Genomic DNA, 26,677 nt, shown 5'->3' with positions numbered 1-26,677 from the left:
AGCGGTTTGGAAGGAGGTTGGGGGAGGGGAGAAAATGTGCCCTTGTCTGAGGCAGAGAAGGAAGAGAAGAGCTGAGGAAACTTTTCTCTCTCCTTCCGCAGAACACTGGGAGTTCTTCTGGCAATTATTTTGTCAATTTTCTTCCTACGTGTTAACTAAAGTTTAAGCTCTCCCACACCGGTGGCTCTCCTACATATCTAATTGTCCCCAAATATCATCAAACATAAAGCCTGACAGATAGTGGACAATTTTTGTTCATGATGATAAGAAAAGTGGAGAGAAAAATCTTAAGTAAAAGAGGTAAAAGTATACGTGGGAGGAAAAAGGCAAGTGTTGATATGACAACTTAGGCCTTTCAAAATGTATCAGAATATTTTCTTTTAAAAGAAATAGCTAATACTCAGAAGTATTGCTGGATCGTATGGGAGTCCTATTTTTCATTTTTAAAGGGATCCTCGTGCTGGTTTCCACAGCGGCTACACCAAGTTACCAATTGTGAACAATGGTGTAGAGAAGTTCCCTCTTCTCCACCTAACACTTGTCCTTTGTTTTTTCTGATAACAGTAGTGAGGGTCAAGACCCACTACCCCCAAATAGGTACTGATAAGGGAGACAACTGAGGGCAAACAGGCTGGCGCGCATGTGCGCGCACACACACACACACACCCCAGGTGGAATATGTGTGATGCTCCTCGGACACTCCTGGCTATGCAAGAAAAAAGGAAAGGGGTTTTAAGTGCTTGCCATGGTGCTGTGGGGAACTAAGGCAAATTAAATTCCCTTACTGCCTACAGCCCACTAAGTCCTTGAAACAGGCAGACTGACCTCTCTCTAGAAGCCCAGGTGCCTGATGATGACACTTTGCTAGGGGCAAAAGAGAATCTTAGCTTAACAATAGCCTGACCTCTCAAGGATCCTGTAAGTCTACTTCCTTTATGTCAACTGCCCCAAGAAATATGCTGGCAATCTTACTCCAAGCTTATGGCCCCCTGATACACATCTGAAGGGTCTCAAGACTGAGGTTTGATTAAAGGGTAATAAATGGCATTTCCCTAGCAACAGCTAGCCCCTCAAGGTCCTGGAAACCTTGCTTCCAAAATACCTTAGACACTTACGCTGTCCCTGACCCTCTCCCAACCTGAGGCTATATAATGAGTTACCCATCACAACCCCAGTGCAGCATTTTCTGCCCATGTGTCCTGTCTCTGTGCTTCAATAAAGTCACCTTTTTGCACCAAAGACGTCTTCAAGAATTCTTTCTTGGTCGTCAGCTCCAGACCACCCCACCAGCACCCCAAAACTTCATCAGGTACCTTGGCATACTGAATATTTCAAACTGAAAGAATTTGAGAAATGGTATATGTAAGACCAAATTTCTGACCTTCCCCTGAAGCAGGTCACAAAAGCCTCTGGTGAGAGGTCACCCTCCCTAACCTTAGAGAAAGGAAGCATTTCACAAAGACAAAAGGACATAGGGAGGAATCTGAATGAACAGGCCCTGCTAAATTTCCTTCAGTTTACTATACTTAGCTTGCCTTTGTCCTCTCATATTTTTCTACAACTCTTCATCAAACCTAGCATAGAAACTCAGGCTTAACCATTTCTTTGGGTCTTCATTTCCTTATGAAGCTTTCTGTTTCATGTAAAATGCATATGAAATAAATTTGTACACTTTTCTCTTGCTAATGTGTCTTTTGTCACGGGAGTCCCAGCTGAAAATTTAAAAGGGTAGAGTAAAATGTGATTTTTTTCCTTCTACAATAGCCATCCTGACAAATAGGAGGTGATCTTTCATTGTGGTTTTGATTAGTATTTCCCTAATAATTAGTGATGTTGAGCACCTTTTCATATATCTCTTGGCCATTTGTATGTCTTCTTTGGATAAATGTCTATTTTAGTCCTTTGCCCATTTTTAAATTGGAAAATTTACATTTTTTTCTGTTATTGAGTTATAAGAGTTCCTTATATGTTTTGAAAATCAACTTCTTATCAGGTATATGGTTTGCAGACATTTTCTCCCTTTCTGTTGGTTGTTTTTTAAATCTGTTGATTGTTTCCTTTGCTGGGCAGAAGGTTTCTAGTTTGATGACGTCTCACTTGTCTATTTTTGTTTTTGTCACCCGTGCTTTTGGTGTCATATCTGTGAAATAATTGTCAAGACCAATGTCATAAAGCTTTCCCCCTATTTTCTTCCAGGATTTTTTATAGTTTAGGATCTTATATTTAATTCTTCAACCCATTTTGACTGGATTTTTGTGTAAGGTGTAAGATGGGGGTCTGATTTCATCCTTTTGCATGCGGTGATCTTCTGGGTATATATCCAAAAGAATAAAAATCAGGATTTTAAAGAGATATCTGCACTCCAAGTTTCATTGTGGCATTATTCACAATAGCCAAGATATGGAAATCACCCAAATGTTTATTGGCAGATGAACAAAGAAAATGTGGTATATAGATATAATAACATAGTATTTAGCCTTAAATATGAAGGAAATCCTCTCATTTGTGAACACACGGATAGATCTGGAAGAGATTATGCTAAGTTAAGTTAGTCACAAAAAGACAAATGCTACAAGATTCCACTTATAAGAGTGAAAATATATAAAATAGTCAAACTCCTTAGAAACAGAAAATAGAATGGTGGTTACCTGGGAATGCAGGGAGTTGTTATTCAATGAGGGCAAAGTGATACAAGATGAGTAAGTTCTATAGATCTGTTGTACAACATTGTGCCTGTAGTTAGCAATATGGTGTTGATGAAGTTTTGGGGTGATGGTGGGGTTTGGAGCTGATGGCCAAAAAAAGATTTTTGAAGAGGTCTTTGGTGCAAAAAGGTGGTTTTATTGAAGCACAGGGACAGGACACGTGGTCAGAAAGAGCTGCACTGGGGTTGTGATGGGTAACTCATTATATAGCCTCAGGTTAGGAGGGGGTGAGGGACAGGGTAAGTCTCTAAGGAATTTTGTAAGCAAGGTTTCCAGAATCTGGAGGGGCTAGCTGTTGTTAGAAAAATGTCATTTATTATTGCTTAGTAAAACCTCACTTATGAGACCCTTCAGATGTATATGGGGGGCCATAAGCTTGGAGTATGATTGCCAGCATATATCTATCTTGAGGGAGTTGAGGTTAAGGAAGTTTCCAAAGGAATTTTTATATGTTAAAGTAGACTTATAGGATCCTGGGGAGCCAGGATAATGTTAAGCCAAGATTCCCTTTTGCCCTTAGCAATGGGTCATCACTGAGGCAGCTGAGGTCCCAGAGGAAGGTCACTGCCTGTTTCAAGGACTTGTCAATGGGCTGTGGGCAGTAAGGGTATTTAATTTTTCATTTGCTGTGGTTTCCCACACCACCATGGCAAGCACTTATTCCCCCTTACAGCTCGATGAGGGTGATATTAGGGCTCCGGGAAACAGAGTCTACAGGTTTCTGGAGATTAGGCAATAGATAAGATTGCCTTTTTCTTGCAGTTTACTAAGTTATCTGTAAACTGAAGGAGACTCCCGTCCTACATGACTGTGATCTCTATCAGTCAACTATTTGCTTTCTTTCCTTTCCCTTGTTCTTGGGCAGCCAGGAGTGTGAGAGCAATATCACACATATCCCACCTGCAGGGGTGGGGGTCCTAGCTTATACTTTGCCCTCAGCTTGCGTTATGCTCCCTCATCAGTGTTGTACATTGAAAATTTTAAGAGAGTAGATCTAGTGGTTCTTACCATACACACAAAAAGCAAAGGTACATAAGGAAACTTTCAGAGGTGATGGGTATGTTTACTACTTTGACTATGGTGATGGTATCATGGGTGTACGTATTTGTCCAAACTCATCAAATTGTATATCTTAGATATGTGCAGTTTTTTTTTATATCAATTACATCTCAATGCAACTATGAAAAGTTAGTTAATATTTTTCATCTGTAATTTAATAGGGGGAAAAAGTAAGGAACTATTAACCTAAACCTTGACGTAGGCAAAGGCACTGTAAGATGGGACTCTAAGCTGGGAACATAAATTTCTTGCAAAAGAAAATTATACCTTTGAGGGGGTGACATTGAAGTCACATTAAATGGTTTATGTTCTTTGATCTAGGAATTCCATTTCTATGGTTTATCCTAAGGAAATATTTGGTTAGTATTAGTATGTGGTTAGTGTTAATATAAATAATACTGAGATAGTCGGTATGATGCAGACCTATTTACTGGTCTTAAAATATTTATTTCAGTGTTATTTATAATAGGCAATATTAGAAATGTTCAACTCAATGGGAATGTTTGAATAAACCAGAGGACATCTACTTGATTAGAAATTGTGTAGCAGAGTAGGGTTCACAGACCCCTGGTGGATGAATTCCACAGCTGCACCTTCTAGTTTACAACTTGTAGGGAGGTTGCTCTCTTGCTTATGTTTTTTTTTTTTTTTTTTAATCTGGAAAATGGTTATAAAATCTCTTGCCTAATAAGGTCATTGTGGTATCTAGCTAAGACTAGATCATCATGCTTGGAATATGGCGGACACTTCATAAATGAGAGCTACCATTATAGAGCCATTAAATATTCATAAAGTCTGCATAAAAGCAAGGAAGAAGTGTTTATGCCATCTTAAAAGTCAAAGAATGTAGGCTTTCACATTAAAAAAATAACGATGGTAAATATAAAAGATAAGGCTGAAGGATATATAAACAATATTAAGTGAAAATATATGATTAATAGAACTATAGTGAACTCTTTGTGTTTGTCTTCTGCATTTTCTAAAATTTCTTTAAGTATACACAATTTTTTAAAGAAAATCCTCTTCGTTTATTGAAAATAATCCATCGCTACTTGTTCTCATCCTTTTGGTGGGTGACCTTTCTGGGAATCCACTAAATTAGTGCTACTCGTAGAAGTAAAGCATGAAGTGTAGGGATCTGTTCTGGGTGGTAATAAAAAGAGCACTGAGACTTGAGAGATTTAGGTCTCTTCCTGCTTCGTGACCTTGGAAAAGTCACTCAACTTCCCTGACCTGTTATTTCTTCCAGGAAATGGGAATAACAATACTTGTCTGATACACATCTCCTAAACTAACAAGAATACCATGCACATAAAGACTTCGAAAAATGTTAAGTGCTTTACAAATGTACATGATTTTGTGTTTCAGGTGTTTATCTTTTCAAAGATTGAACTCTGCTCTTTATCCCTTTTTTTTTTTTTTTTTTTTTTGCTGATGAAGTCAACTGAGTCAGAAACCAAGTTTCATCATGTACCACGCCCACTTTCATTCTTATTCTTTTCTTATCTCTATCTCTTACAAAGAAAATCAATACACAGATCTTACTTAGTATTTGTTTTCTATTTTTTTTTTCTGCTTTCTAAGTGAATTTCAACCAGAAACATCTGCTGTCATATTAGGAGTAGAGACGAAGCTTGATGTGACTTTCTCAATTTAGATATTTAGGATGATCAACTTTTGCTTTTTGAATCATTTGCTGTTAACTGATCTTACAAAACCAAACAAGGGGCAGGAAAGAAGAATGTAAAATACCGTGGCCAAAGGAAGTCATTACCCATTAAGCCACAAGTGTCCAGGTAGAAAATTGCATTTATGTCATGAGTAAAGCAGTAAATAACACACTTGATGACTGGACAATCATTTCTAGATGTTAGTCTATACTTCCATGCCAAAAGCTACCAAATAAGTAATCCTGAAGTGCTCGTTATCTCTAAAACCAGACACATAGCTTTGTTCATCAAGAAAACATTTGTCTTTGTTTTTTAAAAGAAATTTTAATTGCCACCTCAAAGACACCATATTTGGGGGGACTTAGAGTATTACATTTTCATTTTCCTTTGCCTGGTACATCTGCCTCTCCTTAATCTCTGTGTCTACATTAATCTTCACTCTTTGCCCAAAAAAATCCTCTGATGTCAGTTTCTCCTAACTGACATCATATCTGAATATCTTTCTTCTTGAATCCTCAAACAGAACAGATAGTCTGACCTTTTCTCTATTTAATTAACAAGGGTAACTTTTAAAACAGGAAAAATTCACCATATTCAAAATAGTTCCTTATTGCATCTGTGTGAATAAAATACATATATGTCTATATTGCACGTATATCTATATAAGTGACATTTATATTTCTTTAAACCATCACTTAGAAAAAAGTAGCTATTTCATATTTAAGTCCTTATGAAGTCTCTTATGTTAAGATCTGTCCTTCTCCCAATTATTTTATTTTGAATAGCAAAGAATTGCTTGGGGAACATAATGGATTTTGACTTTGGCTGCACATTTGGATTGCCTGGAGAACTTTTAAAAATTTCAACATGCAAGCTGCATCCCAGACCATTACATCAGAACCTCTGGAAGTAGATCCAGGCATCTGTGTTTTTCAAATGTTCTCCAGGTGATTCCAATGTACAGCTAGGTCTGAGGATCACTGATAACTGAAAATAACCTTAGTACTAGGGTTTGATGTTTATAAAATTTATCTGCAGAAGCAGGGATTCAACACAGACTTAATGAGTATTCTTCAGAGGAAAGTCTTCACCATTGCAAATAATCTATTATAAAAATATATTTCTCACATCATTAAAAAAAGATACATCGTCATATGTTGTGGGATTCCCAAATATACATCTATAGGATAAATGAAAAACATGCTCTTCTGTTAGTGGGTTCTTGTGGCATAGGACAAAATTTCCAGTGACAGAATTATGCACAGAATCAAACAGTGCTATAGTTGAAACAACTTAGTCAGCAGTGAATATGATATGCAAGAAAACTTTACTAGATGATTCAAAAAGGGACTCTAGTGATGATTAAGACATTGACGTCAAAGTTGCATGTGAAAAGTTTGAATCAAATTATTCCATGAAATTTGAGAGTAGAAAAAGTCATATTTCTGGATCACTATATTAGGTAACATGAATTTAAATACCTATTGTAAGTAAAGTAAGAAATGAAATATCGATTATTCCAACCACATCTCTAAGCACGAATAGAGTAAAATTCACCAAAAAAAATTATCAGTGGGAAAATGGAAGGACTGCTTTATATTCGGGGTCTACTTATTTTGTTGTACTTATGCTATTTTTTTTCACTTGCTGACATTAATCTTAGAGGACAGAGACTCTCTCTTATCGATTTGTTCTTAAATATACCCAAATATATGCATAGGTTTTGTGGGAACAAAGGCATACTCAATTTAGGTAGCCCTTTTTGCAGAGAAAAATGCAGAGTGACCATGGGACATTGCTAGGACTCCTCCCAAGGCCATGCAGGTGATGGACCCTGAGACTTAAGCCTCATGAGCTTCATGGGAAATTCATGTCTGTATCCACCCTAGTGCCTAGCACCAGTGGCTGGCTTAACCAGGCATTGCACAGATATTTCTTTCTTTTTCTTTTTTAATTTTTTAACGTTTATTATGAGAGAGAGAGAGAGGAGAAAGAGAGAGAGGGAGACACAGAATCTGAAGCAGGCTCCAGGCTCTGAGCTGTCAGCACAAAGCCCAACAAGGGGCTCAAACTCATGAACCCTGAGATCATGACCTGAGCTGAAGTCGGACATTTAACCAACTAAGCCACCCAGGAGCCCCTGCACAGATACTTTCTTAAGTTGCATTGCTTTTCTTAGTCAAATCATCCAAAGATGATTTAGAGCATCCCTTGTTGGTCTCTATTTTCTAAGAAAGCAGAGGCAATTTCTTATTCTGGAGTAGAGTGGTCAGTTAGCACAATGCTGGCAGAACATTAAATGGCAAAGATGGATGTAATTTCGCTAGTGAAAACTAAGAACAAATGAAGAGTCCACATCTGAGGGAAGGATGTGGCAAATCATGTTTGGGCATTGGAGCTCTTGGAATGGAGGTGAGGAGGCATAAAGCATCTGGCAATATAAAAAGAATGTGGTCCAGTAAAGGGATTTCCTGTCTGGAGATTCCTATCTCTTGTAGAGTCAAAAGACTCATTAGAAACAGTTTTAGGACTGATAGTTTAAACTACTGAATTCTGTGTGTACTCTTTTCAGGCAAGGTTATCATCTCATTCATCTCAGTGTCCCTAGCGCGTGTCTCATGCTGCTTGGCCAGCACTAAAATGTTTATTGAGTCTGCAGCAGAAACATGAATGTACTCAGGGAAGATGGTATCATTATGAATAATCAGGTTCTGCATTTTAACATGACACATAATATTAATAGCTGGGCGTTCCTTATTCTCTCTTCAATCTGGAAACCCACTGAGGGTGTGGTAGGAGGGGAAATAGCCCCTGAGAATGGGCTGCCCAGATTGGAGTCTAGTCAGACCCCAAACTCAGGAATACTGGGTCTGGCTACATTTTCTGGGCAGAAGAATTTGCTGAAACTTCACAAATTTCTTTCATTTCACTGTCACTTGGGGCCTTTTGGTCTTTGGGTAGAACTTTAAATTTCTAACTCAATAAACTGGAGGTGTAAAAAAAAGAAAACCTACCAGTCTTCCATATACATTAGAAGTTCACCTAAAGTTAACACTTGAAACCACTTAAAGGTGACTAAGATTCTCATTGAAGATGAAGGCAACTGAGGTGATGAGCTGGTGAGGACTCTATGCAGCCCCCAGAGAAGGAAGAGGGGCAGATAAGAAGCAGCAGCACTAGAAGAAAGAAAGATCAAAACATACTAGCTACATGATGAGCAACAGGAAACACTAATGATATACAGATCCGAGGAGCCCTCTTGACATTTCACAGCAGTCCTAAAGCCAATAGACAACATCCTCTTGGGAATAATCCTTTCGAGAACATCAGCATGAAAAGAACACAAATATTCTCCATGCTGGGGAAAGAGAGGGGTTTTAGGGAGAAATGGGATATATAACTTAAATCCCAGTATGAACTCTGGTCCATGCGCATAAAGCATAGCAGCTCAAAGGGAGGGGACTGAGAGGTGGGCTCTATTTCTGTCCCATGTGATAGGAAGGCTTAGGATGACATCTATCTACCTCACTTTTGAGCAAGGATGGTTTTATGGGGAGGACACTTCTATGGTCTTCTTCTTGGAGCTGAAGCAAAAATAAAGTCAAACACTAGAGATTTCACATATATACAACTCATCAGGCAGAGAACCCTTGATAAATTCTATAGTCTTGCTCTCGTAAAACTGTAACGCCAGTGACAGCTGCTTCAAAATCCTTAGTGACATTTCCTGGAACACAGACTGCACTCTGAGTTGAAATTTCATTTGACACATTTTAGGCCTGGTGGTTTTAAATGAGGGAGAAAAAAAACATGTTGTTAAATATTACTGCAAAATTTCACTTTGCTTAATGGCCAATAAAATAACACAGTGTGTTCAGGTGGCTCAAACTTCCGGTTTGACCATCTGGCCTGATGAATATACCCAACATCTTTCATCTTTTGTTGGCTTTCTCTCTACTGTCTACTGATGAGTATCTGGCTGTCAGCATAATTAGCTCCTGCATGAAATCTGCTTAAAGGAAATGTCCTGATACATATCCAATAATACCCTGGGAGTAAAACAAAAACAAAAACAAGAAATATCTTAATAGAAGGGACTTCAGGCAGTCAAGAGTGTTGGCCTTTTAACTTGAAAAACCACTTCAGAAATATTAGTATTTCTTATTCAAACAAAATGCTCAAAAGAGACAGCCACTCATTTCTTCTACAGCATTGTGGATTTAGCGCTAAGGAAAGAACACTGACATCTTGAGTAAGAGGGCCCTGAATTATCAAAGAAGGAAAATGCTATTGAAAATCTAGAAGAAGCTACAAAAATAGTAAATCTGGCCGCTTAGACTGATGGAATAGAATTTCCAGAGAAGATTGACAATTGAAAAAACATGAGTCACCATATGGAACACTTATAGACTATCTTGCCTCAGAAGATGGGGTACACATATAGAAACAGTCATTCTGAGGTTTCAAGCCAAAAATGTTTCTCAATTTTCCTTTTTTCTTCTCATAAGAACATTTTGATCATCTCTTCTTATGGTTTTTTAGAGTTTATATGCAAACAATTTGAAGAAGTAGATAGCAAATGCATAACAATTTTTATTTGGAACTCCTCTAGACATAGTTTTCCTTAAAATACACACACACACACACACACACACACACACGGACAGAAAACTCAATGACATATGTAATGCAACTCTTTTCAGGATAGGAAATAGGCATGGAAGAATGCAATTCCTGAGATAAAGGAAAACTTACGAAATGAGCCCCAAGATCACCCAGCTGTCTCCTGGGTACAATCTTCTGACCTCAACACAATGAACAGAGTGCAGCTGTTTCACTAAGGGGGAAAAAAAAGCTTAGAATTCAAGGCAGCTAAAAAAGCTATATTCTGCAAGGAAAGAGGAGCTGCATCTTGCAGGGGTGGTGGTGATGAAAGTTGGCATGGAGGTTCCTTGTGCATCCTTGGTTGAGGTCCAGGCTGCCCATATGCAGGGCAACATTACATGGAGGCATAAGAGAAAGTGGCTGTTAATGGCATTGGGAAGGAAACAAAGATTCTAGACCTCAACGGTGCTAGAAAACATTGGAGGTCCAGCACAGGTAGAATGGATAAACTTCATTAACACTCCAACATCTGGTTAAGACACCAGGAAGACTTTACCTTAAAATTAATGGTCATACTTTAGAATAAGGCTCCTCCCAGATCTGCCTCAACAGAATTTAAAATAAAAGACTGAGGGGCACCTGGGTGGCTCAGTTGGTTGAGCGTCTGACTTCAGCTCAGGTCATGATCTCACAGCTCGTGAGTTCGAGCCCCGCTTCAGACTCTGTGCTGACAGCTCTGAGCCTGGAGCCTGCTTTGGATTCTGTGTCTCCCTCTCTCTCTGCCCTTCTTCCGCTCATGCTCTGTCTCTCTCTGTCTCAAAAATAAGTAAACAGTAAAAAAATAAAAAATAAAATAAAAGACTGAAACAAAATTAGCAGCACATTAGGAACTTTTGGAATAATATCGAGACCTTATCAAACATGTAAGTAGAGTCTGAGAAGGATGAGAGCAAGAAAGCAGTACAAAAACTTTGAAAATTAGTAGCCAAATATTTTCTATATTTGTTGAGAAACACTGATTTACAGATCCAAGATGTTCGGTGAATCCGCAGCAGAAAAAAACACAAAGAAAGCTACACTTAGACATACTAAACCTAAACAGAAAAAATTAAAAAAAATAAAGAAATAAAACATCTTGAAAGCAGAGAAAGCATTGTGGATACAGGGAAGCTATGAGGGTGATGGTGGACTTCATCAGAAACAATGAAAGTAGGAAGATAATGGAATTGCATATTTTTAAATGCTGATAAAGAAAAATCTGATATCTCATATTCTATATACACAGAACATATCCCTTCATTAACAAAGATGAAATATAGATATATGACAAAAATAGCACAAAGAATGTGGGAGTGTGTAAATATATATTATTATTTTGAAGTACCAAATGGGAATTGAGGAGAAGAAAATGAGAACTAGCAGGTGTGAATTGTGAAGATATTGTGAATTACAATATCAATTTGTAAATAAATATCGATACATTAATTTTGCATACTTTTAACCCCAACGTAATGAATACAAATAGTAAGTTATAGCCAAAGATACAGAAAGGTTACTAAATGGCTCACTAAAAATAGTTGATTCCTTGGGGGGGGGGTGGGGGTATGGGAAAGGAGAAAAGAAGAAAAAGGACACATTGGACAAATAGAATAGAAAACAAATAGCATGATAGTAGACTTTAATAGAGCTATATCAATAATTACATTAAATGTAAGTAAACTAAAGATTGAAATTAAAATGCAGATACTGGCAGGTTAGATCAAAAAGCAGTCCCCAATTATATGCCCTACACTAGAAACATATTTGAAATATAAATCCACAGATGATTTGAAAGATAAGAAATGGAAAAAAGATATATCTGGCTAAAGGTAAGCATAAGAAAGTAGTTATGGCTATATTACTATTTGAGGAAGCAGTTGTCAAGATAATAAGTTTTACAAAAGAATGCATAAAGATGGACATTTCATAATGATTAAAGTCACAATTCACCAAGAAGACAAAATATTTTTAAAACATTAATTTACCCAATAAGAGAGCAACAACAGTCATGAAATCAGAAATCAAAAAAAGAATAACAAATCTGCCATCAGAGCTGAAGATTTTAACATAATCTCTTAGGAGTGTTACTATAGTTGATATAATAAGTAGGTGAAAAAAATTGGTAAGGGTATAAAAAAATTTTAAAAATGCTGTGAAACTTGACCCAGTTGAGAAATTTGTAGAACATAATACCTAAAAATCACAGAAAATATGTTCTTTACAAAAGTACATGGAGTATTAATAAAAACCATATACTTGGCCATACGATAAGCCTCAGTGATTTTTAAAAGACAAAAATCTTGTAAAATATGTTCTATACCCAAACATAGTTAAATTAGTAATTTATAAGAATATAATACTTCAAAGAGTTTCTAAATATTTATAAATTTAATGACCTACTTCTAAATAACTGATATGTTTAAGAAGAAATCTTAAGGGGAATTAGAAAATATTTTTAATTGAATAGTAATGAAAATACAACATATCAGAAGTTCAAAAGTAACCTGATTAAGGGCATCTATGAAAACTTTATAGCTAATACCATCCAAAAATGGTGATATATTGAATATTTTTTCACTAAGCTTAAAAGCAAGGCAAATATGTTCACTCTTATCATTTCTATTCACCATTGTATTGGAGATCCTAGCCAGTTCAATAGGCAATAAAGAAGTATACAGATTACAAAAGAAGAAATATAACTGCCTTTATTTATAGTATAAATATCTATGTAGGAAATGCTAAATAGTCTTTAGAAATAGCTATGTGAATGAATGAACAAATATAATGAAGTCACAGAACACAAGGTCATAATACAAAAATGGACTATTTTCTACATATTAACAACAAACAATTAAAAGTTTCTTAAATTATATTTACAATACCATAAAAATATCCAAACGTGCAAAAACCCTACACCAAAAATTGTAGAACATTGCTGAGCGAAATTAAAAAGAGTTTTTTTTTTTTTTTAATTTTTTTTTTTTAACGTTTATTTATTTTTGGGACAGAGAGAGACAGAGCATGAACGGGGGAGGGGCAGAGAGAGAGGGAGACACAGAATGGGAAACAGGCTCCAGGCTCTGAGCCATCAGCCCAGAGCCCGACGCGGGGCTCGAACTCAGGGACCGCGAGATCGTGACCTGGCTGAAGTCGGACGCTTAACCGACTGCGCCACCCAGGCGCCCCTAAAAAGAGTTTGTGAGTAAATGGGGAAATATATCATGTTCATGGATTGGATGATATAATATTGTCAATATTGTTAATTTATAGATTCAACAAAATTACAATAATAATTTTACCAGGCTTTTAAAAAATTTTACAAGCTGATTCTCAAATTTATATGGCAATGCAAAAGATCTAAAATAGCCAAATGGTTTGGAGAAAGAAAAATGAGTTGGAATGCCTACATTATATGATTTCAAGAGTTACTACAAATCTACAGTAATGAAAGCAGTGTGGTATTAAGTAAATATACACATTTAGATCAGTGGAACAGAACAGATATTCTAGAAATAGATTCACACATATGGTCATATAGTTGATTTTCAGCAAAGTCATTAACAAATTTCTATACAGAAAGAAAATTATTTATTCCTGTGAGAAAAACACAAATCTCAGCCACTCTCTCACATCATATAAAAAGATCAATTCAGAATGGAACACAGACTTAAAAGGAAAAGCTGAACAATAAAATACTGGAAGTTCAAAAATACCATAGAACAGGCTCTTAACTACAGAGAAAAAACTGAGGGTTGCTAGATGCGATGTGGGTTGGGGGATGGGCTAAATAGGGGATGGGGATTAAGGAGAGCGCTTGTGATGAGCACTGGCTATTGTATGTAAGTGTTGAATCACTAAATTGTATGCCTGAAACTAATATCACATTGTACATTAACTAAGTGGAATTTAAATAAAAAGTTGGAAGAAAAAAAAAGTCTCATGATGAACTAAGGAAGCCAGGTGTAAGACAGTACATATTGTATGATTTCATTTATAAAAAGAGAATAACAGGCCCAAAACAGGAAAAGCACTCAGAAATAGATTTCAGAATAGGAGTTTCCTATGGGGTAGGCATTGTCGGGAAAGGGACACTAAAGACTTTGAGGTGGAAATGGGAAGTGTTTTATATCCTGCTTTTGCTAATGGTTGTGTTCATTTCTATATTTTTCAAAGCTCATTGATTTGTGCATTTCAAATGTGGGCTTTTTATTGTTTGTAAATTACATCTTAGTATCGTTGGTTTTAAATAGCTAATTTAGAATGTTTCCTGTGGAAGAATATAAACGAACCTTACTTCTACAAATCTCTTTGGCACTTCTAAGTCCATCCCATATTGACCCCAGAATTCATGGAGACCATTGAGCTTAATCTTTGTGTTCAGTAATGTACTGAACTGTACAATGACTGTAATACAAGATACAGATAGATAGAAAGACAGATGATAGATAGATAGATAGATATTTGTTAGAAAAAATGGAACACTCAAAAAACCAAAGACATTGGGTTTATTTGCCATAAATTATCGATCATCATTTACATGGGCCTAAAAGCTGTGAAATAAAAAATAGTACTTTTATTAGCTGTGTTTCATGGCTCCTCTTTGGTGGAAAGAGAAGAGAGAATCATGTTTTGGAAATTCCAACAAACATGTCATCATAGCATACAGTTACACTGTGATAATAATATAGCCCAAAGCAACGTGAAAGGTGGCCATTCTAAGCTGGTTTTCTATCAACAAGAAACGGTGGAGATAAATCCATTCTAGTTGGTGAAGTAATATGTAACAATGGGAGGCAGGTTGAGATTGGCTGGAGGGAATTATTGCCAATATTATCCTCTTTCTTCATTGACTTTAACTTTACCATTCACATGTTGTTTACAAATGAATAAAATTAATCTGGACATGGATAATGGTGGCTGGAATTGTATTATGGTTAGTGGCTGGACTGTTTGCACTTGAATGTCAATTCAATTCCCACCAAGGCTTAGTGAGAAGTGGATTTAGTGACAGATCCATCATCTTGGGAACAGACAATGGCAAATGACATTAACAAATAACCAATACAAGGTTCAGCAGTTTAAAAGGTTTCCGTTAGCAGAGAAAATAGAAGGAAAAGGGTGGGTTGTTTTTTATTTACTTGGACTGTGTCCAGGTGTCCAAGTACAGGGCAGTACAGAGTTCCACAATCATAGAGGACTGTTGATGAGTGAATTTCAAAAACCAAGTATTCAGGTTGGCTTCAGCAAGGGGGAAGATCAAATGTTTATCTTGCAGATGATTTGCCTCATCTCAAACTCTGAAGCCTGAAAAGCAGGCCGGGATTGCTTTGGGAGAGCGTTTTGCAGCTGACATTTTTCTGGCAATCAGAACTGCAGTTCATTTGACCATTTGGACTAGAGCTCAGCATGGACAGAGATGAATGAAAAGCGAAACTTTCAGAGTCTTGTATTAAATAATTCTTTCAAAGGCACATGTTTGTCCCTTAGTGGGGTATAAATATTTCCAGAACTGTTTCTTGCTTCATTTGGGGTGGGGGGTGATAAAGGGTAGGTGTGTAGGCATTAGCAATTGGGTGGAGATATGATCTACGTTTTACCCTGGAGCTTATTTCTCTGCATTATTTCTTGGACTAGATCCCTATGAATATATTATTATATGTTTTGAGAGAATGAATATCTTGATGAATAAATATGAGAAATGCAACATATGTTTTCCCCTTTTGGTATGTCATAAATGAAGTCAGCATATAAGGGTCTCTTTAAGAAGCCCTGCAGTAAGGAAATCTGTTTCCTTAACACTCGTCACCATTCTTGAAGGTCCCAATATCTGTGCTAATTTTTGAACAATATCTAGACTCTTTATTTCTTTAAACTTCTCATCTCTAGTGATCTTTTTTTTCCCCCTGCTCCACCACATTTTCTTATGTTCAAACTCTTGGACGCCCTATTTTAAGCATATCATTCTCTGACCACCACCTCCTAACTGTCTAGCTCACCTACTTCACAATATCCACTCCAAAAATTATAAATGAAACTATGCCATTAGTGCGTTAGTGTAGACCTGTGTTGTCAGGGTCCCAACCCAGCATTTAACAGCTGTAGGGATGTTCACAAGTCCCTTAAGCTTTCTGTTCTTTAGTTTACTCACCTTTAAGAGGTAAACAATAACAATACACCTCAGGGTTGTCGTAATGATTCAGGAAATACATATAAAATGCTTCAAACAGTGCCCAAAAACATGGCATTTGCTCAATAAATAGGAAGGCTGTCCAATCCTTCGAGTTAAACTCTCTCTCTCCATTACTTCCCTTCTACATGTTCTTACTTTCCTCCTTAGCTAGTGTAAATTCCATCCATCCTTATAATTAGTCCCTTCTGAACGTGTTAAGTCCCTCATTTGATTATTCTCAATATATATGCACATATGTTGCAAAGCCCCAACCTGGTTAGAACCAACTACCATCCCCATGCCTTCACCTGGACAACTGCTGGAGGAAACCACCGAGAGTTCTGATGCTTCTCAATTGCAATTAATAACTGAACATCTCTGATGAGTTCTTGACACCACTTGGCAATCTAACTATACTTTTCCCTTCCCCAATTATCAATTTCATGTAGTCTCCTTTCTTCTCCCACCTTTGTTGCCACCGTGGACTACTTCTTAGCTGACAAGTTCATTTCATGGGTCACTGAGAAAGTAGAATAAACCTAAGGGAAAGGTATTTTCCTTTCCAGTGCCAAGTCCACTGGCCCACTTGCCAACTTTTTTTCTCTTCTCAAAATTCAGAGGCCAATGTTTGCACTTATAATTGATAGAGTCCCCTCTGGTCTCCTTAGATACTTGGAACCATGATTGCTCCATGTCTTTCCTGTATCATCTATTTCTCCCTCTCTCTTGGATCCTTGTCATCAAATCTAGTGTTTCTTCTTTAAAGAAAAATTTAAGAACTTTCCTTAAGACCCAGATGGCTTCCTTGGTGAATTCTACTAAATATTAAAGGAAGAAATTATACCAATTCTCTACAATTTCTTTCAGAAGACAGAAGCAGAGGGAATACTTCCTAACTAATTTTAGGAGGTCAGTATTGCCCTAATATCAAAACTGGAAAGAGACATTATAAGAACAAAAACTATAGACCAATATATCTCATGATCATAGATGCAAAATTCTCAACAAAATATTACTCAAACAAATCCAACAATGTATAAAAAGAGTTATACATCATCCAAGTGGGGTTTCTTCCAGGTATGCAAGGCTGGTACAACATTTAAAAATTAATTAATAGAATTCATCACATCAGCAGGCTCAAAAAGAAGAATCAACAATCATATCAATAGATGCAGAAAAAGCATCTGACCAAATATAACACTTATGTATGATAAAAACTCTCCATAAACTGGAAGTAGAGGAGAACTTCTTCTACTTGATAAAAAGTATCTACAAAAAACCTATAGCTAACATCATTCTTAATGGTGAGAAACTTGAAGCTTTCCCACTAATATCTGGCAGGAGGCAAGTTTGTCTCCTCTCACCAGTTCTTTTTAATATCATACAGGAAGTCCTCATTAATGCAATTAGACAAGAAAAGAAAATGTACACAGATTTGACAGGAAGGAATAAAAGTGTCTTTTTTTTTTTTTTTTAGATGACACGATGGTCTATGTAGAAAATCTTAAAGAACAGACAAGAAAACTCTTGCAACTAATACAAAATTATAGTAAGGTTGCAGGATATAAGGTTAATATACAAAAGTATACCTATATACCAGCAATGAATAAGTGGAATTTAAAATTAAAAACACAATACCATTTACATTGGCACCAAAATAATGGAATAGTTAGGTATAAAGATTAAAAAAAAAGATGTACAAGGTCTATATATTTGGAAAACTACAAAGTTCTGAAAAAACTAACTAAATAAATGAATAGATATTCCATGTTCATGGACAGGAAGACTCAATAGTATTAAGAGTTCAGTTCTTCCCAATTTAATCAATAGATTCTTTGCAATCCAAATCAGAGTCCCAGCAAGCTGTTTTGTGGATATTGATAAACTGATTGTAAAGTTTGTATGCAGAGACAAAAGACTGAGGATAGTCAACACAATACTGATAATGAACAAAGTTGGGGGTTTGACACTCCTGGACTCTAAGACTTACTAACTATAAAGCTATAGTAATCAAGACAATATGATATTAGTGGAAGAATAGACAAATAGATTAGTGGAACACAATAGAGAACCAAGAAATAGGCCCATATATAGTGACAAAGGACCAAAGGCAATACAATGGAGCCAAGAGTCTTTTTAACAAATAGCACTGGAACAACTGGACATCCACATGTAGAATCATAAATCTGGACACAGACCCTACACCTACCACAAAAATTAACTCAGTATAGATCACAGAACTAAATGCAAAATGCAGAACTATAAACTCAGAAAATAACATAAGGGAAAACTTAGGTGATCTTGGCTACGGCAATAATTTTTTAGACACAACATCAAAGACATGCTCCATTAAACAGACAAAAAACACACACACAAACAAGATAGATTTTGTTAAAACTTAAAACTTTTGCTCTTCAAAAGTCAATATCAACAGAATTAGCAGACAAGACATAGACTGGGAGCAGATATTTGGGAAAAGACATATCAGATATAGGATGTTTATACAAAGTATACAAAGAAGTCTTAAAACTCAACAGCAAGAAAGCAAACAACCTGATTAAAAAATGGGCAAAAGAGCTTAACAGAAACCCCAGCAGGGAAGATATAGAAATGGAAAATAAACATATGAAAAGATGTCCACATTACGTGCCATCAGGGAAATGAAAATTAAAACGATAGTTAGATACCACTACAAACCTATTAGAATGGACAAAATCCAAACACTGACATCACCAAATGTGGATGAGGATGTGAAACAGCAGGAAACCTCATTCACTGATGGTAGAAATGCACAATGGTACAGCCACTTTGAAAGACAGTTTGGTGGTTTCTGACAAAACAACACATATTTTTACCAGATGATCCAACAAGTGCACTACTTTGTATATATCCGAAGGAGTTGGAAATGCATGTCCACACAAAAACTTGCACAAGGATGTAGCTTTATTTATAATTGACAAAAAGTAAAAGCAATCAAGCTTTCCTTCAGAAGGTGAAGAGATAAACTGGTACATCCATATAATAAAATATTTTTCCATGCTACGAAGAAATGAGCTATCAAACCATGAAAAGACATGGGGGAGTTGTTAGTGCATATTGCTGAGTGAAAAAAAACAACAACCTGAAAAGGAGATAGACAATGTGATTCCAACTCTAAGACATCCTAGAAAAGCAAAACTATGCAGAGTGTAAAGTGATCAGTGGTTGCCACAGGTTGGGTTGGGGGGGTAAAGGGATGAATAGGCAGAACACAGATTTTTTGGGCGGTGCAAATGCTCTGTGTGATGCTATAATGATGGACACGTGTCATTATATTCTTGCCCAAACCTACAGAGTGCACAACACCAAAAGTGATCCCTAAGGTAAACTATGGACTTTGGGTAGTTATATTGTGTCAATCACCATTAACATTGTGTCAGTGTTGTCAATCAACATCGTCAATCAACATTGGCGTTGTGTCAATGCTCATCAGTTGTAACAAATGTTACAGTTCTGTGAGGGATGTCCATAATGGGGGAGTTATACACTTGTGGGGGCAGGGAATATATGGGAAATCTCTGTACTTTCCTTTCAATTTTCTTGTGAACCTAAAAACTGCTCTTTAAAAAAAGTGTTTACAAAACCCCCCAAATTTCTCTCGGCCTACATTTTTCTCTAGCTACTGTCCTATTCCTCTGTTCTCTTTCACAGTACAACTCTTTTTTTAAGCATTTATTAGGATAAATATTAAGTATGCCTAAAAGTAGGATTTTATAATGAACCCCCATGTAGTCGCTATACAAAGTTAAAAATTATACACTTTGGTCATACTTCCTTCATTATTACTCTTTTCATTTTTTGCTTTAGCACTTTAAAGCAAATATCAAATTTTATGACATTCAATTTCTACATATTTCAGTGTGTTCCTTAAAAATAAGCGCATTTTAGGGATGCCTGGTTAGCTCAGTTGGTTAAGCATCTAACTGCGGCTCAGGTCGTGATCTCACGGTTCTGGCTTAGAGCCCCACATCAGGTACCGTGTTGACAGCCCAGAGCCCGGAGCCTGCTTCAGATTCTGTGCCTCCCTCTCTCTCTGCCCCTCCCCCACTCACGTTCTGTCTCTCTCAAAAATAAATAAACATAGCAAATTTTTTAAAAAAGTGCATTTTATTACATAACCATGATAATGTTACCACACATAACACACTTAACAAAAATTTCTTAATATCATCTAATATCTAGTTTTAGATTCACATTACACTCAATTATACCGCAAAAGTCTTTTCATGTTGGTTTAGTTGACTAACAATGCAAACAAGGTTTTTACATTGCATCTGATTTTATCTCTTACATAGTTTAGTCTTACATGGAGTTCAGTCTGGAACATACGGTTTTTTTCTATGCCATGGACTTGTTACAGATTAGGTTAGCTGTCCTGGAAAATGCCCCACAGAGTGTAATTTCCAGGAAAACTCCACTCCCTCATCTGCTCGTCTGCCTTGAACCTTTGGGTTTTCTACTTTTGTATCCCATGAAGACAACTCCACAATGTCCATATTAACACAACCAGTATGTGTGTCTCTTTCTTCACTTGATCTCTCAACATTGCCCGGCATCTGACCACTCTCTGCTTCCGAAAAACCTCTCTTCTCTCGGTTTCTGAGATCCACACTCTCCTACATTTCTTCCCATCTCAAGAATAGCTCTTTTTGTCTTTTTTCTGCCCTTCTTGGACTATGTCTGATCTCTAAATACTGGAGTCCCTCTGGGGTTCATCCTGGTCTCCCTTCTCTTTTCTATCTTCCCTCTGTGCTTAGCCAATCTCATCTAGACCCATGACTATAATTATACAGAGAAAAGGTACAGAGAACGTGGAAGACAGTCATATCCTTCAGGTGGCTGAAGCCTGGCATACATGGAGAGAAGGGGTACATTTCTCAAGGAGGAAGTTCAGAAAGAAGGAAGGGAGGAAGGGAGGATCTCAAACTTGGGAGCTTTAAAGACTGGGAGGAGGATTTGAGCTTTTATTCCATTTGCAGTTGAGACTCATTGAAGGAGACAGTGCTGGCAACTTTGGTGACTCTAAGGGTGTATGTGGGGGGTGCTTGAAGGGGTCAGTTTCAATAGGTGTGCATCCTCTTTGGGAGCACTTACAGGCACGGGGACAAGGGTGTATACTACAAACCGTGTTCATACTCCCTTTGCCCTTGTTTTCTTCACCCAAAGCTCTTCCTTGATATTTTCTACAGAATTTGTGGGCCTGTTTCTTATCAATAGGTCAGTCTTTGAAGACAGAGACAAAGATTTTTAAGTTTTCTTTTTTTAAAAAATGTTTATTTATTTTGAGAGAGAGAGAGAGAAAGAGAGACAGAGACAGAGAGAGAGAGAGAGCGCGCACGCATGCACAAGCCAGGAAGGGGCAGAGAGAGAGGGAGAGAGAAAATCCCAAGGAGGCTTGGAGCTGTTAGTGCAGAGCCTGATTCAGGGCTCAATCCAATGAACTGTGAGATCATGACCTGAGCTGAAATAAAAAGTTAGACAATTAATCTGCTGAGCCACACAGGGGCCCTAATTTTTTGAGTGCTCCATTCTGGGTCGAACACAATGTGTTTTCTCCAAAACTATTGTATGTCTTAGCATTTATCTTATGGGTTTTTCCCTAAAACACGAGTGCTAAGGAGAAGGGAGAATTTTTTCTCTTGTTTATTTTAAAGATGTCTCTTGTGGAAGAACAAAATGTGTACTTAATGTGTATGCCACATGTCCATGAACAAAGAAAAGTAACAAAGGAGAGGGAATGCAAATCTCCCCTTGCTCCCTGGGCACCCACGGATCCACGCACGCATTCTACCACCTGGGAGCTCCCAAATTGTTTTAGTTCAGTGACATTTGTTTATATTGGGGGGAAATGAGAGATGCATACATAGCTAGTACTTATTTTGAGAAACAATGTATACCATTTGTAATATGTAGTGGGAGCCTCTTCACTTTCACAGGAAACCCTGCCTGGGTCTCAAAGATGAGACTTTCATGAAAGAACCTTTATTAAAGATGCTTCACTGGGAATCCAACTTCCAGGACAGAACCTGCAGAGGGGAATCCTTTGTCCCTAATTGTATAGATGCGGACTCTAGTGCATTTATTTTTGCTTTGGGCTATGAGCATATTTCTTTAAGAAGAAGTAGGGGAGGATAGAATACCCAATAACTCCAGTAAGTGACTACATCAGAAAGACTAAAATCAGGTTATTAAGTCACAGTGACACAGAAGTGGCCTAGAAACAAGCAGTCTATAAATTCCTACCTGGAACTGAGCTGAGATGGGTTAAAAGCAATTATGTGATTTCATCTGAGGAGGGAAGATGAATTAATGTTCAAGGCTCCAGAAAGAAGAAGGCTCCACAGAGCTCAAAATCATCCCATGGGCAGGCATGTGGCCGGGTATGCATCTCAAAAGTCTTCCATGGACGTTGGCTGGTTCCTTTGGCTTAAAGGATCAGAGTATTTCAAGGGAAAAGAATAGAAATTTCCCAATGATGCCAGAAGAATGAGAAAGGCCTTGTGGTTAAAAACACAGGATTTGAAGACACTCATTTCTGGGTTTGCTGTTGCCTATGGGTGACTGTGGGTATTTTGCATAAGCACTCCGTGCCTCGGTATCTGAGAGGGAGCGAGGGAATACCCAATATTTCTTCATGTTTACTAAATGTTAGTTTATTATTTTACTGTTTTTCTGTCCTGCAAATCTAAATTCCACAAGGAGGCAGACACGGGGTGCTTTATACTCTGCCATATCAAAATTCTGAGCTTATATACCAAGCCCAGAACATGTTAACACTGAATACATTTATGTTGAATGAATAAATGAATGTATGAATAGGGCCGCTCTTTGTGTTAAATGAGTCCACATTAAAGTGTTTAGTAACGTGCTTGCCACATACTAATGTCCAATAAATGGCAGCCTAACCTTTTGCCCTATTTATTTCTTCTCCTTTTTGGAAAGGGACACAGATTCCTGGCTAAATACTTTGGGAGAAGATCTCTGTTTATGCCGTTTAATAGTGACTCGATTCTCTGATCTACAGTGAGGACAGGGACCCAACATTTTCTAAGCAGCATCTAGGAAAACACATTTTCCCATTTCTTTTGAGTCCTATTCACTCATATCTTTTTCCTCTTCACACACTCTGCTCAGCCTTGCCTTTCACTTTTGCTTTGACTCTGGACCCTGCCAAGAATCACTTGGGTTTTCTCTTGTCTCTTCCAAGTCCTAACACTAGAAGGGACCATCTTAATCATTGCCTCCCCTGTGAGGTCCTCCCTGCCATATCCCTCCACCAGCAGCTTCTCTCCACTCTAAGTTTGTTGTCTTGGCACATGTTCAGCACAAAAGATATACTGCCTGGGCGTTGCAGGGCAAACCAGCACAAGCCATGAGGACTGAGGTCTGATCTACTTGGAATAGAGACCATTCTGTTGATCAACAGTTACCGAATTCCTACCCAATGCCCAATTCAGTGTAGGGTGCTGGAATTGAGACTGATAATGTGTTAGGAACGACTCTGGAAAGACAAAGCCCAGAGAGAGTTCTGCTGCTCTGGGTTTTGGCTTAAAAAAAGAGAGAGAGAGAGAGAGAGAGAGAGAGAGAGAGAGAGAGAACTCCAAGTTCTAGAGGCTTAGCCCTTAATTAACTGAATCTGTGTGCATTCTGTTCTCTGCTGCAAAAGCTTTAGTGATGCACTAGTCCAGACAGGCTGTGAAATTTCCTCACAGACATACCAAGGAGCTTCTGCCACCTTGTGTGCTGAGAAGACATTGCAGTGTGATGGGAAATAGGGAGTTCGTACTTTTTACCTTGTGAACTCCATGAATTTTCTAATACAGTAATAGTAGTCAACTTTTCTTTTGAAAGTTGTGCAAAGTTTTTAACAGAAATTTTATATAGAACCCCCATAAATAAAATAGATGAAAAGTAAGTTGCTCCAGATGGTGTATGCTCTGGGAAAGATTGGAGATCTCAGAGCCCTGCCTCTTTGATCTCCCTTTTTTCCTCCAGAACATCGCTAATGCCCCTTCAAGAAACCCAGAGTTACTCATCCATAATGGAGAATCCAAGACCAAAAGCAAAACAAACAAAAACCAAAAACCAAAAAGCTGCAAGGGTCAGGTGGGGTGTTTTTATTTTGTTTTTGTTTATTTTTTTAGGTGACCTTAACAATCCTTTAGGGAAGAATAACTGACTTTTTATTTTATTTTGTTTTATTTTATATATTTTTTTAGAGAGACAGAGAGTACAAGTGGGGGAGGGCGTAAAGGGGGAGAGAGAGACAGAGTTTGAGAGACAGAATGAGAATCTTAAGCAGGCTGCATGTTCAGCACACAGCCTGACACAGGGCTTGATCCCACAACCCCGGGATCATGACCTGAGTGGAAATCAAGAGTTGGACACTCAACCGACCGAGTCACCCAGGCGCCATGGGATTCATTATGTATTGACACTTACCCTGTGAAGCAGGCTCTGATATCCCCATTTCCCAGATGAAGAAACTGAGCCAAAGAGAGATTCAGGATTTTACCCATGGCTATCCAGCTTTTCACGGGTTGAGACCAGATTCAAGCCCAGGATTTCCTGACCTCAACATCAAAATTTGCCAACATCACTTTCAACTTCAAAACTGTATGCCTTGGTAAAATAACCAGAATTTCCAATGGTGACCTGTTACAGGATGAACAGATTCTTACTGAACTTATGCAAACAATTGTAATTGCCATGAAAGAAAGAATACTCACTGAGAGTGTTTGCATTTCAGAGGGTTTAGGTAGAGACAAAAGATAGATGCTTCAGTTTACAAATGAATGCTTTATGACATTTCTGTATATCATAGATATCTTAAGAGAAAGTTTCCTTAATCTGGAAGAGCAAACACTAGAGAACCATATTTCCAACAAAAGTCACAAAACTATAATCTTCCCCAGTTCATTTAATCTCATGTTCCTAATTCTTGTTCAATTTGAATGCAGCTTTTTAGTTCTGGAAATTCTTACCCATTTTAGTATTAATCTTAAAGATGTAGAATACCTGTATTTGTCCCCAAAGTCCTTTTCATAAATCTCCTTGAAGAAGAAACACATTTTGTGAGGTAATAAGAACAAGTCTTTGACTGGAATGTCATATTTGAGAGTGACATTCATAGACTCAGATATGACCAGACAGATTTAAGGAACTAAGGTTGGCTTTATGAAACATGGAGCCATAAAACCCCTTGGAAATGTTGGACTGATACCTTGCTTACAGAGTTCCCAGCAACCTCACCAGGTGAGGAAAGAAGGTCACTTCCTGGCAGGTGCAGGAACCTCAGGATATCTTGGGGACCTCATAAAGAGGAATTCGCCCAATTCTACAGGTATTGCAGGCCTGTTTGATGGCAAGTATTTGGCTTGGCTTCTGGCCTGGAGAGGCTACTAAAAGTTCAACCTGGAAATTCCTGATAAAAGGTTCCAGCAAAGCAAACTTTAAAAGATCTTCATGATCATTCGCTATTCTTGCTGAGCTTATGCAAATAATTAGGCCAGGTTTGCTAAGACTGGACTCGTTCTACAAGTGCATTGGTCTTAATTTGGCTATCTCTGGAAAGCAGGGGTTTTAGAGAGAAAAACTATGTTTCAACAATGCACCGTTACGGATGTTAAATTCTAGTTCTGATTGTCTTTAAATGTTTGTTGTTTGCCTAAACTAGATAACTTGAGGTAAACTTCAGAAAAATTGTCACAGTATTTTGTGTATGGACAATCTTCTGTGCTTGTTATTCTGTGGGGATAGTACTAAGACCCTATGGGCATATGATTATTTGAAGAGCTGGAAAACAGGATGGATCTCTACATATGCAAACCATATCTTCCCTAAACCTGATCTGACAGTTACCACAAACCCACCCCTTTTGAAGACTCGGAGGTGGACTTTACAGATGTATAACCAAGTAGAGGACTCAGTTTCGGGTACCACCCCATGGTGATCACTCCAGAGCTAAGAAGGCCAACTCAGAGGAACCCTCAAACTGGCGAAGTGATCCAGATCCAGTCAACCCGCCTAAACTGACCCTCAAAAAGACACTGGCCCCTGAGATCTCCAGCTCTGCTCCAGCCATACCCCGGAAGCTGGCTGGCCTGCGCATGGCAAAAGCCTGAGGAATCAACTTGTGGACTCAGCCCAGGGGTTTGGATGCAACTCCGCCAGCCCTTGCCCCTTACTGGTGTCATAACCCTAATCTTGCTTCTTGCTGTTGGGCTAATAGGGACTGCACCAACAGGCTGGATGTGGAACGGATGACAGACTCCCTGGTAACCTGACAAAGCCAAATAAACTCACTGGTAGCAGTGTCCCTCCAAAATAGGCAGGCCCTCCACCTCCTCATTTCAGAAAAAGGAGGGACTTGTGTCTTTCTGGGGGGAGGA

General features: G+C 37.9%; 1 pseudogene; it reads left to right on the top strand.

Moving 5' to 3' along the window:
* The window catches only part of LOC115526883, a 30,601-nt pseudogene extending 4,191 nt beyond the window's left edge, over positions 1-26,410 (top strand).
* The last annotated feature ends 267 nt before the right edge of the window (positions 26,411-26,677 follow it).

Source organism: Lynx canadensis, chromosome D2 (genome assembly GCF_007474595.2).
Source record: "Lynx canadensis isolate LIC74 chromosome D2, mLynCan4.pri.v2, whole genome shotgun sequence".
Taxonomy (NCBI): domain Eukaryota; kingdom Metazoa; phylum Chordata; class Mammalia; order Carnivora; family Felidae; genus Lynx; species Lynx canadensis.
The sequence above is the reverse complement of the archived record's forward strand: the minus strand, read 5'-3'. Positions and strand labels throughout refer to the sequence as shown.